We start from the raw sequence: 15,544 nt of genomic DNA, 5'->3' as shown, positions 1-15,544 counted from the left end.
GTGCTGCAGAGATGGGATCAGGTCAGATGCATCGCGGACCGTCCGATCAAGGCGCTGAAAGATTTCGTCCGTTGGATCGCGCTGCAGAAGGATCCCGTGTTGTCCTAGTGTTTATTGATTCTTGCAATTGCCTTGATTACGGTTGGATCTTGACCGACTGCGATGGTGGCCGTCCGATGGCGCAAAAATATGGAGCGTTGGATCTTGATCAGAGAAGATCGAACCATCGAGTGATGTGAAGTTACCAGGTTGCCCTTCGGACCTTCTTCTCTCTCCTCATGAGCCCTGGACCGCGTGCGTGGATCGGGCTCGCGATGCGTTGCGGTGAGCCGAGACTCGCTGATTGGCTGGTTTATGGTGCGCCGATGGGTCCATGGTCCAGGCGCCTGTTGCTGTTGACCAAATCAGTTGATTTTTGACCAATTTTGATCTGATTTGATTCGAGTTTGACCCAATTGAGTCTTCTTTCTTCATTCTTCAATTCTTGGGTCAATTTAACTCCGTTTTGCATAAAATTTACGTCGTTGGAATCTTCTTTTTTTGTTCTTTCTATTGATGACCTCTTCTTCTGTAAAATATAATAACAAGTATCAATTTTCTAATAAAATTAGATAATTTAGATATTAATTGATACTTTTTATGTCAATTTGTGACATAAATCATTAACCATCGTTCGATGGCTTGCTTTGCTTGTTTTATTTCGTTGCTTCCTCCCAGTAGCATTTAATGCTTCTTCACTTAAATGTAGCATTTAATGCACCACTTTAACACCCAAACCAAAGTGTAGACTGAAGAGCTGCTGTGCTGGTGCGCCATGATAACTTGCATCGATCGTGCACCTATTTTCCTGGTGAGCCATGCATGAACCGAGCAGCATTTGTTTGGGCCATACGATTTTTGTGGGCTGGGTTCAAGCTCCTTTCAAGTCCAGTTGAAAGGAAGGAAACAGTTTCCCTCCATAATGCCCAGGTTGCATCTAAAAATTTTCTCTAATATCTACTTGTTTAATGATCAAATCTTTACCTGAATCATAGCAGAACCAAGGATCAAATTCCAAATTATCTCATATAAACCTTCGTGGAGGTCTGGATATGCAGACCCTCTACTTCACATGCACGTCAGACGCTGCAGAAAAACAGGATGAACTCCAATCCAATTAGCTTCGCAACTCAATCAATCGAGGGATGAGATGTGATGATATGACATCTCACACCAGTAAGTAGGATGCCCAAGAAGGATCCACACCCAAGGAGAAGAGGCGGCAACAAAGGGAGAGATGTAGAAGATGAAGGATCTCTCTCTTCACACGCCTGTCTCTCTCTCTTTCTCTCTTCTCTCAATTTGATTTTTTTGCTATTGTATTCTCTCCTCTCATCCATAGGTAGAGATCCTCTCTATTTATAGATGATTCTCATGACCCAATGAGAGGAGGACTCTTTATTCAAATCTGATTTGAATTAATCCAATACTCATGAAATGACTCCTATATGACATATAATTGCCATCACTTATGACATCCACTTTGCACCCACTCCCACACCCACTTGAGACGTCCCAAATAAACACCAAATTAATTTTTGGTCATGCTTCATAAGTGAATATTTTCAGTACAAGTAGGAATACTCATATCTCATCTAAAATAGATCCGATTCAAGTCTGATTCGAAATCGATTCAAAATAATTTTAAAAAGCTGTCAATCCTAAGCTCTTTAGAATTTTTGTACCAAGTCTAACTTGAATTTTGAACCTATTTAAGTCTAATTAATTTAGATTTAATTTAAAATTAATTAGTACTTAAATCTAATCTTTCATATGTTCCATGGATCATAGATAGAAATTGTTCATCTCCGAGATTGAACCTGAATCTCATGTGTAGTGCTAGCTAGACATAGCCAACTCTTTAATTTCATTTGACCCATAACTCAATTCTCAATCAAGTTAGTTTATATGTTCAATCAAGTCAAGTACTTTCAGATTGGACATATAAATATAGATCAATTTCTTTCTACTTTGTCTGACTTGTGTGCGTGACTCCATAGGTTCAAACACTAAGCCGGTAGCACAGGAACCAATTTTTATATTAATCGAGATACCATCTAGCAATGATTTTCGACATCCAGATAGGTTAAATTATCACAAAAAAATATTTCAAAATCCATACTCATGATTATCGCATAATTCATCCTTTTGACCCTGAATGCTCTAGGATGGTCTCAGGTTAATTGTCAACGAAGATTGCTTCATCCACATTGTATTTCAACCTTTCAAATCTGTCTCATGGATTATCCTGACCAAAATTTTACTAAATTAAAATACAGTGATATATCAACTCCAATAATCCAGAGGGGTCAATCCCATCTTGATTCACATACATACTTCGTAAGTACTTGACTGTACCCAGTAGCCTTCCGTCACTGTATTAAAAATTCAGATAGTTTGGCACCAAAGCACAGTGAGTTGCTTGCAAATCACTATGGTGATCTCAAGTTTGAAGGATATTTATATCCATGTATTTCGCGAGCAGCTCTTGATAGCAGAACACTCAGCAGATGAGTCACTTGTTCAGTGATGATGTACCCTTACATCTCACTTGTATACTATACCAATGTCACCACACTCCTTGGTTAAGAGAACAACCAACCCATATGGCATACAACGACTTTCACTCGATAAACGTCATCATCTCGTAATGACGTATCATTTGGTCACGAACTTGTTTAAGAAATATACGATAAATCCTCTCTTTATCGTATACTAGCATAGTTTTAGGGATTTTATTACAGTACAAGAGTTCAAGGAAGATGTCACTTTATGATAAAAAATATCAGAATAATTATTATTTAATAATCAATAATTAGTATATATGGATGAACTCAATTATCACACGATTGATTTTAAGACATAATTTCCAACAACTCTCACTTAGACTAAAGCCAATCGGGGCAGTATCTTATACCCATTTTCTTTTTGAAGTCATCGAACTCTTTGATCCCAAGAGCTTTAGTGAAGGGGTCGGCTAGGTTCTTCTTTCTGTCGATTTTTTGAAACTCGACGTCACCTCGGTTCATGATCTTTCACACTAGATGATAGTGGTGCAGAACATGTTTAGTGCGATGGTGCGACTTAGGTTCTTTCACCTGAGCTATGGCATTGGAGCTATCACAAAATAGTAGGATATGACCATCAATGGAAGGTACAACTCCCAGCTTGATAATGAACTTTTGCAATCACACTGCCTCCTTTGCAGCATCTGATGCAGCAATGTATTTCACTTCGCATACAAAATCAGCTACAGTATATTGCTTGAAATTTTTCTAACAAAAAGCTTCTCCATTCAAGGTAAATACGTAGCCCGATACGCTTCTGCTGTCATCACAATCTGACTGAAAACTGAAATCAGTATATCCCACAAGTTTCAGATCAGAGTCTCCATAGATAAGCCATTGATCTTTAGTATTTTTCAAATACTTAAGAATTACTTTTGCAATCTTTCAATGCTTCTCATTCAGATCTGACTGGTACCTACTCACTACCCCTAATGAATAGGCCATATCCGGCCTCGTACATGTCATAGCGTACATGATAGATCCCACTGTCGAAGCATATGGTATTCTACTCATATGCTCTCTCTACTCTGGAGTTATCGGACAATCTTTCTTGGAAAGAATAATTTCATGACCTATCGGAAGATAATATTTCTTGAAATTATCTATGTTGAACTGCTTCAACAAGATGTCAATGTACGTGGATTGGGACAATCCAAGCAACCTTCTAGATCTATACCTATAGATCTTCATTCCTAGGATGTAGGATGCTTCTCTCAAGTCTTTCATGGAGAACTATGATGATAACCATAGCTTCACACTCTGCAAAGCCAGAATATCATTTTTTAGTAACAATATGTCATCCACATATAGCACAAAAAAAATGATCATAGAATCGGAAGCCCATTTGTAGATGCAAGACTCTTCTCCGTTCCTATCAAAGCTATACATTTTGATTAGTTTATCAAAACGTATGTTCCAACTCCTCGATGCCTGCTTAAGTCCATAAATTGATCTTTTCAGCTTGCATACTTTCGACTCGTCTGTGGATGTGAACCCTTCAGATTGTATCATATACACCTCTTCTTCTAGCTCTCCATTAAGAAAAGCGGTTTTGACATTCATCTGTCAGATCTCATAATCTAAGTGTGCAGTGACAGCAAGCATAATCTAGATGGACTTGAGTATTACTACAGGAGAGAATGTCTCGTCATAGTCAATACCATGATTCTGACGGTAATCCTTAGCAACTAGATGGGCTTTACAGGTCTCTACCTTCCCATCCACTCTTCTTTTTCTTTTGAAAATTTATTTACACCCTATGAATTTTATCCCTTTGGACGGATCAACTAGTATCCAAATACTATTGATCTCCATGGACTCCATCTCGGACTTCATGGCCTCAAGTCATTTTTGAGAGTCGAACCTTTGCATGGCCTCCATATAGGTGATCGGATCCTCATCGTTCTCATCAAGTTCAATAGGATCACCGTTTCGGATCAAAAAATCGTAGTATCTATCCGACTGACATGGTACTCTATCGGATCTCCTTAATGGTGCCTCTATTGGCTCCGAATTTGATTCATCAATCGAATCCAATTCTGTATGTAACGATCCTTCCACCTCATGAACTTCATCAAGTTCAATTTTATAGGCATAGCTCCTCCACCAAGGAACTCTTTTTTCAAAAAGACTGTCCGACTGCTGACAAACACCTTTTATTCTGCAGCGAGGCAGAAGTAGTACCCTTTAGTTTCTTTTGGATATCCTACGAACAAGCATCTATCGGATTTCAGTCCAAGCTTATCTGTTTTTAAATGCTTGACATAAGCTGGACACCTCCAGATCCTAAGATGTGAGAGCACCGACTTATGTCCAGTCCATATCTCATATGGAGTTTTATCGACAGACTTACTGGACATCTTATTCAAAATATAGTAGGCAGTCTCTAGAGCATATCTCCAAAAGGATATTGGCAGACTGAAAAAATCCATCATGGATCAGACCATATTTAACAAGGTTTGATTTCTCTTCTCGAACACACCATTATGTTGTGATATTCTAGGAGGGATCCATTATGAGAGAATTTCATTCTCTTCCAGATATGTCAGAAACTCACTGGTGAGGTATTCACCTCCTCGATCTGATCAAAAAATCTTAATACTCTTTTCAGTTTGTTTCTTTACTTTAGCACGAAATCATTTGAACATTTCAAATGATTCTGACTTATGCTTCATACGATAGACATACCCATACCTCGATAGATCGTCTGTAAACGTAATGAAGTAGTAGTATCCTCCTCTGGCACTTATGTTCGTAGGCCCACATACATCAGTATGTATTAGACTTAGGACATCACTGGTTCTTTCATCTTTTTCTTTAAAAGGTGACTTAGTCATCTTACCAAGTAGACAAGATTCACAGGTAGGAATTATTCACAATCATCTATCTCAAGGACATATTCCTTGATCAACCTATCAATCCTATTCTTGTTCACATGACCAAGCCTACAATGTCAAAGATAGGATTCGCTGACATTATCTATTTTGAAGCATTTACTAGGTGTGTACATTACACTAATAGACCGTGATATTATGTATATGCCATGTTTTAATTATCCACGCATAATTGTAGTACCATTCATAATGATATCACAAAAATCATCCTTTATTATAAACTTGTAATCAAGTTTGGCCAAAAGACCTATAGAGATGACATTCATCATAAAGGAGGGACAATATTGACAATCATCTAACATGACACTACTGGACTCGAAGACAAGCTACAAAGTTTCAAGGCCAGAACTAGAACAAGGCTTCCATCTCCAACATTAAGGAACCGCTCGTCCTCTCGAAATTTTCTACTTACCTGCAGTTTTCGCAATGAATTGCATATATTAATAGAACTTCTGGTATCCAATACCCAGATAGTAGTATCACAAACAGAGAAATTATAAGGTGTTATCATATAAATATCTTGTGAAGCAACTATTTGCCTCTTTCTCTTGTTCTTAGGTCTGTTTGGGTCAAGGATGGTTATATAAGCAGGATAATTTCTTTTTCAATGATCCAGCTTTTTTCAGAAGAAGCACTCTATCTGGCTCTTGTCAACTTTTAATGGTTTGCTCTGCTTGGGATCGGCGGCATGAGATTTTTGCATCTTTTTCTTCTTTCTTCTCCTAGAGGATCGACGTCCTATAGATGAACCTTTCACTAAATTTACTGGCTCCTTTTGGAGTTGGTGATCCTTCTCAAAAACCTACAGTAATCCTAACAAACCATGATAGTTTACTGCAGACTTCATCATTTTATGATGACTGAGAAAGGGTAGGTAGGATTTCGGTAGCGAATTGATGATAGCATCCTTGCTTAATTGTTCATACAATGAAAAGTCAAGTTTGCTAAGACGTTCAATCTGCTCAATCATATATAAAACATGATCGATGACTGAAGTCCTCTCTTGCATACAGGCATTGAACATTATGTAGGAGATTTTATATCTTTCTGCATCCTCAGGGATATCGAAGGACTCATTCAATATTTGAATCATCTCCTCAAGCTGCGCATCTTCAAACTTACGACTAAGTCCATCGTTCATAGCTGCCCTCATCACGCAACGCACAGTCATGCGATCATTGAGTCACTTCATGTAAGTGTCTCTCACAGCACGAGGAGCATTGGCTGTAGGTTTTTTAGGTGTCTGATCCGTGAGGACATACAAAATCTTCTCGTGCTTCAACACGATCTTCAACTTTCAATACCAGCTATCGAAGTTGGGTTCGGTGAGCTTGTCGCTGTCCAACGATGAACGGAGGGATAGTGTGTTGGCTATAACTGAAAGAAAAAAATATTAGCCATTAGTATATGAATTATTTTTTTAATCCCGAAGATATGGACTTTAATCTAAAGGTCCTCTCACCAATTTTTTTGCGAATCGGTAGCCTCTACCTCCAACTCAAAGAATTATATTAATTCTTTAGAGGGTACTAGAATCCATACAGACTGCATTCGGGCTAGAGTGTTGCTCGGCCAACCCTAGTGCATCCATGGATAGATGCATAACTAATTATTTCTCCAAATAACTTTTAGCATTGGGTTTTGCCCCAGACATCCCTTTAGCAGGCGTGTGGCACCTCCACTAAAAATCTTGGTTAGATCCAACCATTAACATGACGCATCAAGTGCATCCAGCAAACGGATATCCAAGTCCGAGTGTGGCTCGACTAACCTGAGCATTGATCTGAAGATATATCATGATGGTCATATGATGAATGATAATTTTAATACGTAATAGACACCAGGCATGTGGCACCTCCAATGCCTATTTGAAATATTGGACTCATTATCACACATCTTAATGGAAGGCAATGATCAAGTTATCTCATAATTTTATCACTTTATGGATCTAATAATTTAGAAGATTTGATTTCATTGATCTAAGAATAAGAGAAGAAGTCAACCTGCAAGCTGCAAATCCTTCCACTGACTTTCCAAGTCATGTAAAGGATTAAATACAAGCTAGTCTAAAGAGACCTAAATCAGTCACACTGATTCACCTTAATGGCATGGGTCTGTACGAATCAACTAGTGACCTAATCAAAATATAATCTACCATGTTGGTCAGGTAAGTGAGATCAGCGGGAGGGATCTGCCCTTAACTCATCGTAGACATATCTAGGTGAATAGCTTCCAATTAAAAATCACTTGATCGAATCTGCCAAACTATATTCCATGGATCATATGTTCCATGGATCATAGATAGAAATTAGTTATCCCCGGGATTGAACCTAAACCTCATGTGTAGTGCTAGCTAGACATAGTCAACTCTTCAATCTCGTTTGACCCATAACTCAATTCTCAATCAGGTTAGCTGATATGTTCAATTAAGTCAAGTACTTCCAGATTGGACATATAAACATAGGTCAATTTCTTCTTACTTTGTCTAACTTGTGTGCGTGACTCCATAGGTTCAAACACTAAGTCGGTAGCACAGGAACCAATTTCTGCACTAATCGAGATACCATCTAGCAATGATTCTCGATATTCAGATAGGTCAAATTATCGTAAAAAAATATTTCAGAATCCATACTCATGGTTACCGCATAATTCATCTTTTTGACCCTGGATGCTCTAAGATGGTCTCAGGTTAACTGTCAATCGAGATTACTTCATCCACATTGTATTTTAACCTTTCAAATCCATCTCATGGATTACCCTGGCCAAGGCTTTACTAAATTAAAATATAGCGATACATCAACTTCAATAATTCAGAGGGATCAATCCCATCTTGATCCACACACAGACTTCGCAAGTACTTGAATGTACCCAGTAGCCTTCCGTCACTATATTAAAAATTTAGATAGTTCGGCACCAAAGCACAATGAATTGCTTGCAAGTTACTATGATGATCTCAGGTCTGAAGGATATTTATACCCATGTGTTTCACGAGTAGCTCTTGACAGCAGAATGCTCAACAGATAAGTCACTTGTTCAGTGATGATGTACCCTTACATCTCATCTGTATGCCATACCAATGTCACCACACTCCTTAATTAAGAGGACAACCAATCTATATGGCACACAATGACCATCACTCGATAAATGTCATCGTCCTGTAATGACGTATTATTTGATTGCGAACTTATTTAAGAACTATACGATAAATCCTCTTTTTATCATACACTAGCATAGTTCTAGGGACTTCATCACAGTACAAGAGTTCAAAAAAGATGTCATTTTGTGATGAAAAATATCAGAATAACTATTATTCAATAATCAATAATTCATATACAAGGATGAACTCAATCGTCACATGATTAGTTTTTGAACATAATTTCCAACAGTCCCATTTTAGCTCTGATTTGAGTCCAATTTGAATCTTTTTAACCTGTGAATCAGATTCTTTACAATGGTAAACATCTCTCCTACAAAAGATAAGAAAAAAATATCAATTTTTAAAAATAAATATCAATTAATCTATAAATTAATGCTTCTGTTGCTATGTTTATAGGATTTATCATGGAGACCTCCCCCCTTCAACGGTCATTGGCCCTTAGTAAGAGACATCGGGGATGGAATAGCATGCTCCTTTTCAAGGGGCATGTCCCATCTCTCGAATATTCTTCTGAGGAGGGTTGGAAAGCTAGCTTGATGGGAGGGGTGGAGCTGCCCCCTAGAAAGATCAAAAACCCTTCTTTGAAGCATAATGCTAAAGTAGCTCCCAGTGCCCACCGCTTCATCTCCATCACCAGAGCGGTGGATTTTTCCAATGCCCCATTCCAATTGGACTACTCACTAGTGTACTCCTTTGAAGCACCCTGCGACTAATTGGATGATGGCAGGGCTCCCCTAGTTGGAGGAAGATGGTGACAATTTTTTGACGGCGAGCCAGGTGGCGCAACCACATCACAGAGTGTAGTTGAGTTGATACAAGCCACAAGTAACAGGATCCTATTTATAGAAAAACTAGATTTAAATACCTCCAACCACTCCCTCTAATCATGCGGCACGTGTTGACATATGAAAGATATTGGAGATCATGGCTCTTGGGAGACAGAGTCCCAGTTGTCCTTCCCAAACAGACTATTATTATCAAGAAAGCACTAGGATTAAATGTCACACTCCCTTAGAATCCTAGGTATCAGAGCTCCAACACCCAATCGGAATAGACTGACCTTTCAGAGATATCTTAGCTACAGTCGAGATCTCTAAAATTATGTTTGGTACTATACTGATGATGACAATCAGGGGATATCCTAACCTAAATTAGGACCCTCACAGCAATATCCTCATAATAGATATGAGGACACGACCGAAGTCATCAAATTGGCAAATTTTGTCCATTGTTGAGATAGACTTTGGGAATCTACATCGGCAAAATATAACTCTACGAATAGCCCTCATCCAAAAAAAACTTTGGATAAGGCAACCAAACTTTAGAGAAGATCCAACAATAACTACAGGCTCTTTCAAGATGGATAACCTTGGCAAAGTGATGTTAAGCAATGACTTCGAATGTCAACCAACACTCACAACTTTGCAAAATCTAAGTCTAAATCTACGTATCAAATGACTTCAGAAAAAGGCATCAGACTAGAGATGACTTGATCCCATTTGGAATACTCAGACAACACTTTGGACAAACCAACAAGTAGGCAAGTATTATATGAAAGTTCATTTCATTAAGAAATTTATATTACAAAAGATAGAGATGAAAAATTACAAAAACAAAATAAAAAGGAAACAAGGCTCAGAGCATCAAAACTCCTCAGAGGATACTTCAATCTCGACATCGACAATCAACTCAACTACAGATCCAGAGTAGTGATCGGCAATGAAAGATTCAACTACAGTAAGCTCAACTAGCTCCTCACTCGATGACTGATCTCCTTCACCTATCTCCACCACAGGGTCCAATTGATTGACATCGACCTTGAGAAAGAGGCGCACCATCAGAGCTTTGCAAGCATCAAAGCCATATCCATAAGCCATCAAGGAATCCTCAGTGACCACAACCTTGAACTCCTCCAAGGCCTTGTACTCCTTGATGGCTTTTAGCATGGCCTCGATACTTGACCACCTTGACAACTGCCTTTATCTTATTGGCCTCCACCTGAGTTTCTACCTATGCGGCCTTATCCTCGACAGCCTTCACCACAACCTCCTTAAGTTGTAGGTTCTCTTCAAGCTCAGCGATTCTTTTCTAACGCATCTCCACTAGCCCATGCTCAATGGTGAGGAAGCTATCGAGCTGCATGTTCCACTCCTTGGTGACCAAGAGCTCTGATCTGACCTAAGAAGCATCTTCCTCCAAGATCTTCTTCCGAGCCTTCGCTGCCTGGAGATCCCCTTCGAGCTTTCTTCTCACTTGGGTGAGGCCAACGATCACCTCACCAAGGTGGCCAATATCATGTATGAGCTTCAAAGGAATCAAAGTCAAAATACTATAAATATAAGTAAAAGAATTGACTAAGTCAAAAGCCTACCCTCAAAAGGTCTCCGTACCAAGCGGATAGCACCTTATCCATGGGTCGGTCCTTCATCTCATCCCAGTTGGCTGGTAGCAGCATCAGCTTGACCACCTCCGAGGCAAGTTGTTGATTGTGAAGAGCTAACTCATCCTCCCTAAACCTAGTCATCACGATGACATACTCCTCTTTGATCATCAATGAGGAAGGCCCCACTGCTTGCCATGCTACAGGAGCTAAAGCAACTGGAGACACTAGGAATGAGTCCAATTTGGCCAGCAATGAGCCCTAAGGAGGGGATCAAGGAGTCACTACCTAGGTGGGCTCCTAAGTAGCAAAGGGAGCTGTCCTCAGGGGTAGAGCGATGACGACCCCCCTATGTGTTGTCGATTTCAGCCAGGTCCATACTGGAGGACCCAATTGATACATTGGAAGCTAGTGGAGCTAGCGGGATCGGAGCCAAGGAAGCCGTCGGCTTCACTTTCTTCCTTTACAAACCCTCTCCCAAGCCTGAATTTAGCCTCTTCTTCAAAAAGGCTGCCTTGATCGACCCAAGATTGGGCCTCATCACTGTAAAGTTGAAGGTTGATGTCAGTATGAAAAATCAAAAGAAATTAAAAAAATCAATAAAGAAAAGGACTCAAACATACCTCGAGGAAGAGCCGGACTAAGATAGGTATCAGAGAGTGTCTGCTCAGCCATCAGTTCACTTAACTTCAGTACCTCAATGCTGAACAACTTCTAGTAATCCTCCTCATCTCCGAGGAGGATTGACTTCTCTTTATTCAGAGAGAACTGAAGGTTATACTAGATCCAACTAAAGCCCCAAAGAATATCTGAAGAAATGAAAAAGAACCAACCTTTCCAATCATGTATAGGGAGAGAAGGTCGGTGATAAACTTGTATTTATACTGAAGATAAAAGTATCACCATTCTCTCTCATGGGGATGCTTTTTCAAGGTAAAAAAAAAGCTCTAAAGAGTGAAGTTCTTAGTTTGACACAGAGCCAATCACACATGATGATAAAAATGGTGATCACCTGAATGAAGTTTGAAATGATCAGGATCGAAAGAATCTTGAAAAAGTCAAGAATATTGGAAACAAAAGAGTGGAAAGGCAATCGAAGACCAACTCGAAGGATCTCCTCGTACATAGTGACTCGACCCTCTGGAGTATTGAAAACTCGATCTTTCCGACTCGAGACTTCGAGATGAAAAGCAGAAAGAATAAAATATTAAGATCGAAATCTTCTAAGGTCGGCCTCAATGATAGACAACTCCTCATTTCTAGGACTGAAGAAATCTGCAAATCATTTCACAAGACTCCCCAGCCTTCGTAGTTTGGGATCTCGATGCTCGGATGGTGAGGCGACCTTGGCGGTGGTTTGAGGATCCTCCTTTAACTCAGATCAAGGAAGAGGCAACTGAGAACCCCGACCACCTCAAGGACTTTCAACCCAATTCTCATCGCTGGGAGATATTTTGAAACAAAAGAAAGGGTCAAAGAGAACAAACAATGAAGAAGACCGGCAAAAGAAAGAAAGAAAGAAAATCGATCGAGATGGAGGAAAGGACAAAAAAACCAATCAAAAAGATAGGGGCTTGACTAGAAGGATACCACTGGTGCCGATGAAAGAGATGGAGTGCACGGCAGTAGAAATACCTCTGACAAACTGAAAGCTAAGACATTGGTAGTGGATAGTGACCAAAAAAGATGAAAGCTGGGAGACCAGGCCTTTCTATATTATTCATCGATGGTCCAAATCGACCCCCTGTACTATCAAATATTGGCCATATGGCCCAAATTAGGATCATCTGATCAGACAACTCTTCAAAAGCACCACTGTTCTGATCTGACCACATGAATTAATCCACGTGAAATAGTGCCAGAATAATCAACGTGAGACAGATGGCAGCCTCCGACCGGTCGAACCATAGCCATCGATTTTCAAACTTCAAGATCAAAATAATGATCTATCTCGAGCCACCCATCCCTCATAAATGCTCTGTCATCTATGAAGTGCTAAATCTTTCTGAATAATTAAAGCTTGATTCATGAAGCGACTTGTCAAATCAATATTAGACTTCACGAAGTGACATGACAGTTCACCTGAAGATCAGACAACTCAGATTCATTAGCTCAGACGCACAATGAGAATATTTTCTAAAGACTACTGCTTCCTTCATCTGAAGCAACCCCTTCGAGCTAGGAAGTGGGTGGGGGGGTGCAAGTATTACAAGGTCTAAACACCTCAGGCACTATCCTTGAGTGTATTCTTCGGATCGGCTAGATACTGAGGCAGACTTCAAAAGATGAACACCATCTAGATGTCCTGATAATGGGATGGGCAACTTTATCAGACTTCATCCCCAGACATCATCTTCTGCCACCTATCGAGCACATCAACATGCTGTTGATGACTTATCAAGAACACCCTCGAGGGTCTCGTCCATGTAGCTTCATCAGCTCCCATCAAACCCCACAACTCGGGCACCTACTGACCTCAAGGTTGGGACCTTGCCGATCACACGTGACAATTTTTTATGACTAATGCCGATTCGAGCCAAGACCTCGACTATATGCCGATCTTGGTTATCAGCCAATTCAACAATATGGACCACCACTAGGAAACTCCTAACTAATTATCAGAACGTGGCTACTATCCATGACTAACACCCTCTAACCGATAGATTCCCATCTTAACGACCTGGCAGTCAATGACCTAGTAAGGCAGCCAACCAGGTTCAGGCATAATAATCTATGACTCTGTCTCTATATAAAGAGGTAACCAGGGGCCCTCGAGGTAAGCAGAACATCAAAAAGAAAAAGAGAAATATTCTAGTGCTCTTGCCCATCTCTCTTTCTGTCCTTTTTACTATTCTTAAGCTTTGACTAACTTAAGCATCGAAGAGTTCTCCATCGAACGACCCTCGATAAATGTGAACTTTTTTTGTAGATCTCTATTGGCATCCTGATAGCTGGTCTGCCCACCATCTTGGGCCACTCTAGTATCGACCGGAGCCTTGATGGAACATATTTTAAGTTAATATGACAAATGTAATCAAAAATATCTGAATAGTGTATGCTAACAATATGTTTTTCTATTTAAAGATAAATTTGATCAACCACAATTTATATTTGAAAAAAAGGTAGAGAGGGAGAGGTAGTTAACAACCTTATGGCCCATATCTCAATTCCAATGTCTCGGTTAGTCCCCAAGGACAACTTTTTCCACCCTAAGTCCCGAGGCCAACCCTATCTGCTAAGCAAAAGTCCATCACCTATTTCCAATGCTTTTACACAAAATTTGGCTCATCATGAAGCTGCTAGCCTCTTGATACATTTCTCCCTTCCAAAGCCAATGCTTGACTCTTTCATAGGAGAAAGATGCCTTTCTCCTCCTCTCATCTTCTTCCCTTTAGAGCCCGTTGTCACTTTCTCCACACATCCCACAGTATTCCTCAAGTAACCATCTTGTGTCTCTCATTTCATTTCACGTAAAAATGTATTACTTAGAGTTTGTGTTGACCCCTAAGTGATTTTGATGATGACCAAATATTGGAGCACATAAGTACTAATATTTTCTTTTTAAGTGTTGTAAAGATTGAAAGAAGGTGAGCTTTTTGATCAAAATGAGGAAGAAACTAAGTCTAGAGATCTTTGGCTCAAGAAAAATTAATTTGAACAAGTCGAGCCGATTTTATAAGCAATCGAGCTGACTCTGGTATAGTATGGGTTCAACAATTAGGCTTGGCACACAGTGAGCTGGTTCGAGATGGATCCGAGCCAGCTCTCTCAAGATGATAGAGAGGTTATTTTTTGGATCCTAAGAGTTGAGCCAGTCCAAAGACAATCCGAACCAGCTCTGTCAGAAAAATAAAAAGTTGATTTGTGGTGGATGCTGTCGAGCTAGCTTGAAGATCAATCTGAGCCAGCTCTCTCAATCGAACAGAAGGTTTGATTCTTAAAAATTACTGATCGAGCTGACTCGAAGTCAATCCGAGCCAACTTAAATGTGTCTGATAGCCTCAACAGCTAGTTTTCAGATGTAATTTTTTTTGGCTTGTCAAAGCTCCCAACGATTATTTTTTACCTCCAACGGTCAGAAATGACTAGTTTTAAGCTCCAATCACTTCAAACTTGATGAGAATGCTCAAGATATAAAAAGAAGTAAAAGGAGTATTTAAAGAGAAATTGTTCCATTGAAAGAAGAGAATTTTTTGAATTTCAAGCAATCAAAAGAGCTCATCTACTCTCATCCAAATATTTTTTGATTTTTTTGAGTACATTGAAGAGCCATTAAAGAGCATTAACTCCAAGCATTCAACAGAACAATAACTGAGTTTCATCGACAACAAAATCTGCTTAACCAAGGAGCTATACTTATTGTAAAATTTTTGTTATTTTTTGTCTACCGTAATTAATTTTAGTAGGGGTTGAAACTAAGAAAAAGATTTAATCCACCCCTATAATTGGGTTGTGTGGCTTTGGTTAAGACGTGTAAAGATTATGGTTGGTAAACCTAAGAGAAAAC

This window comes from Elaeis guineensis, chromosome 7 (genome assembly GCF_000442705.2).
Source record: "Elaeis guineensis isolate ETL-2024a chromosome 7, EG11, whole genome shotgun sequence".
NCBI classification, from domain to species: domain Eukaryota; kingdom Viridiplantae; phylum Streptophyta; class Magnoliopsida; order Arecales; family Arecaceae; genus Elaeis; species Elaeis guineensis.
The sequence above is the reverse complement of the archived record's forward strand: the minus strand, read 5'-3'. Positions refer to the sequence as shown.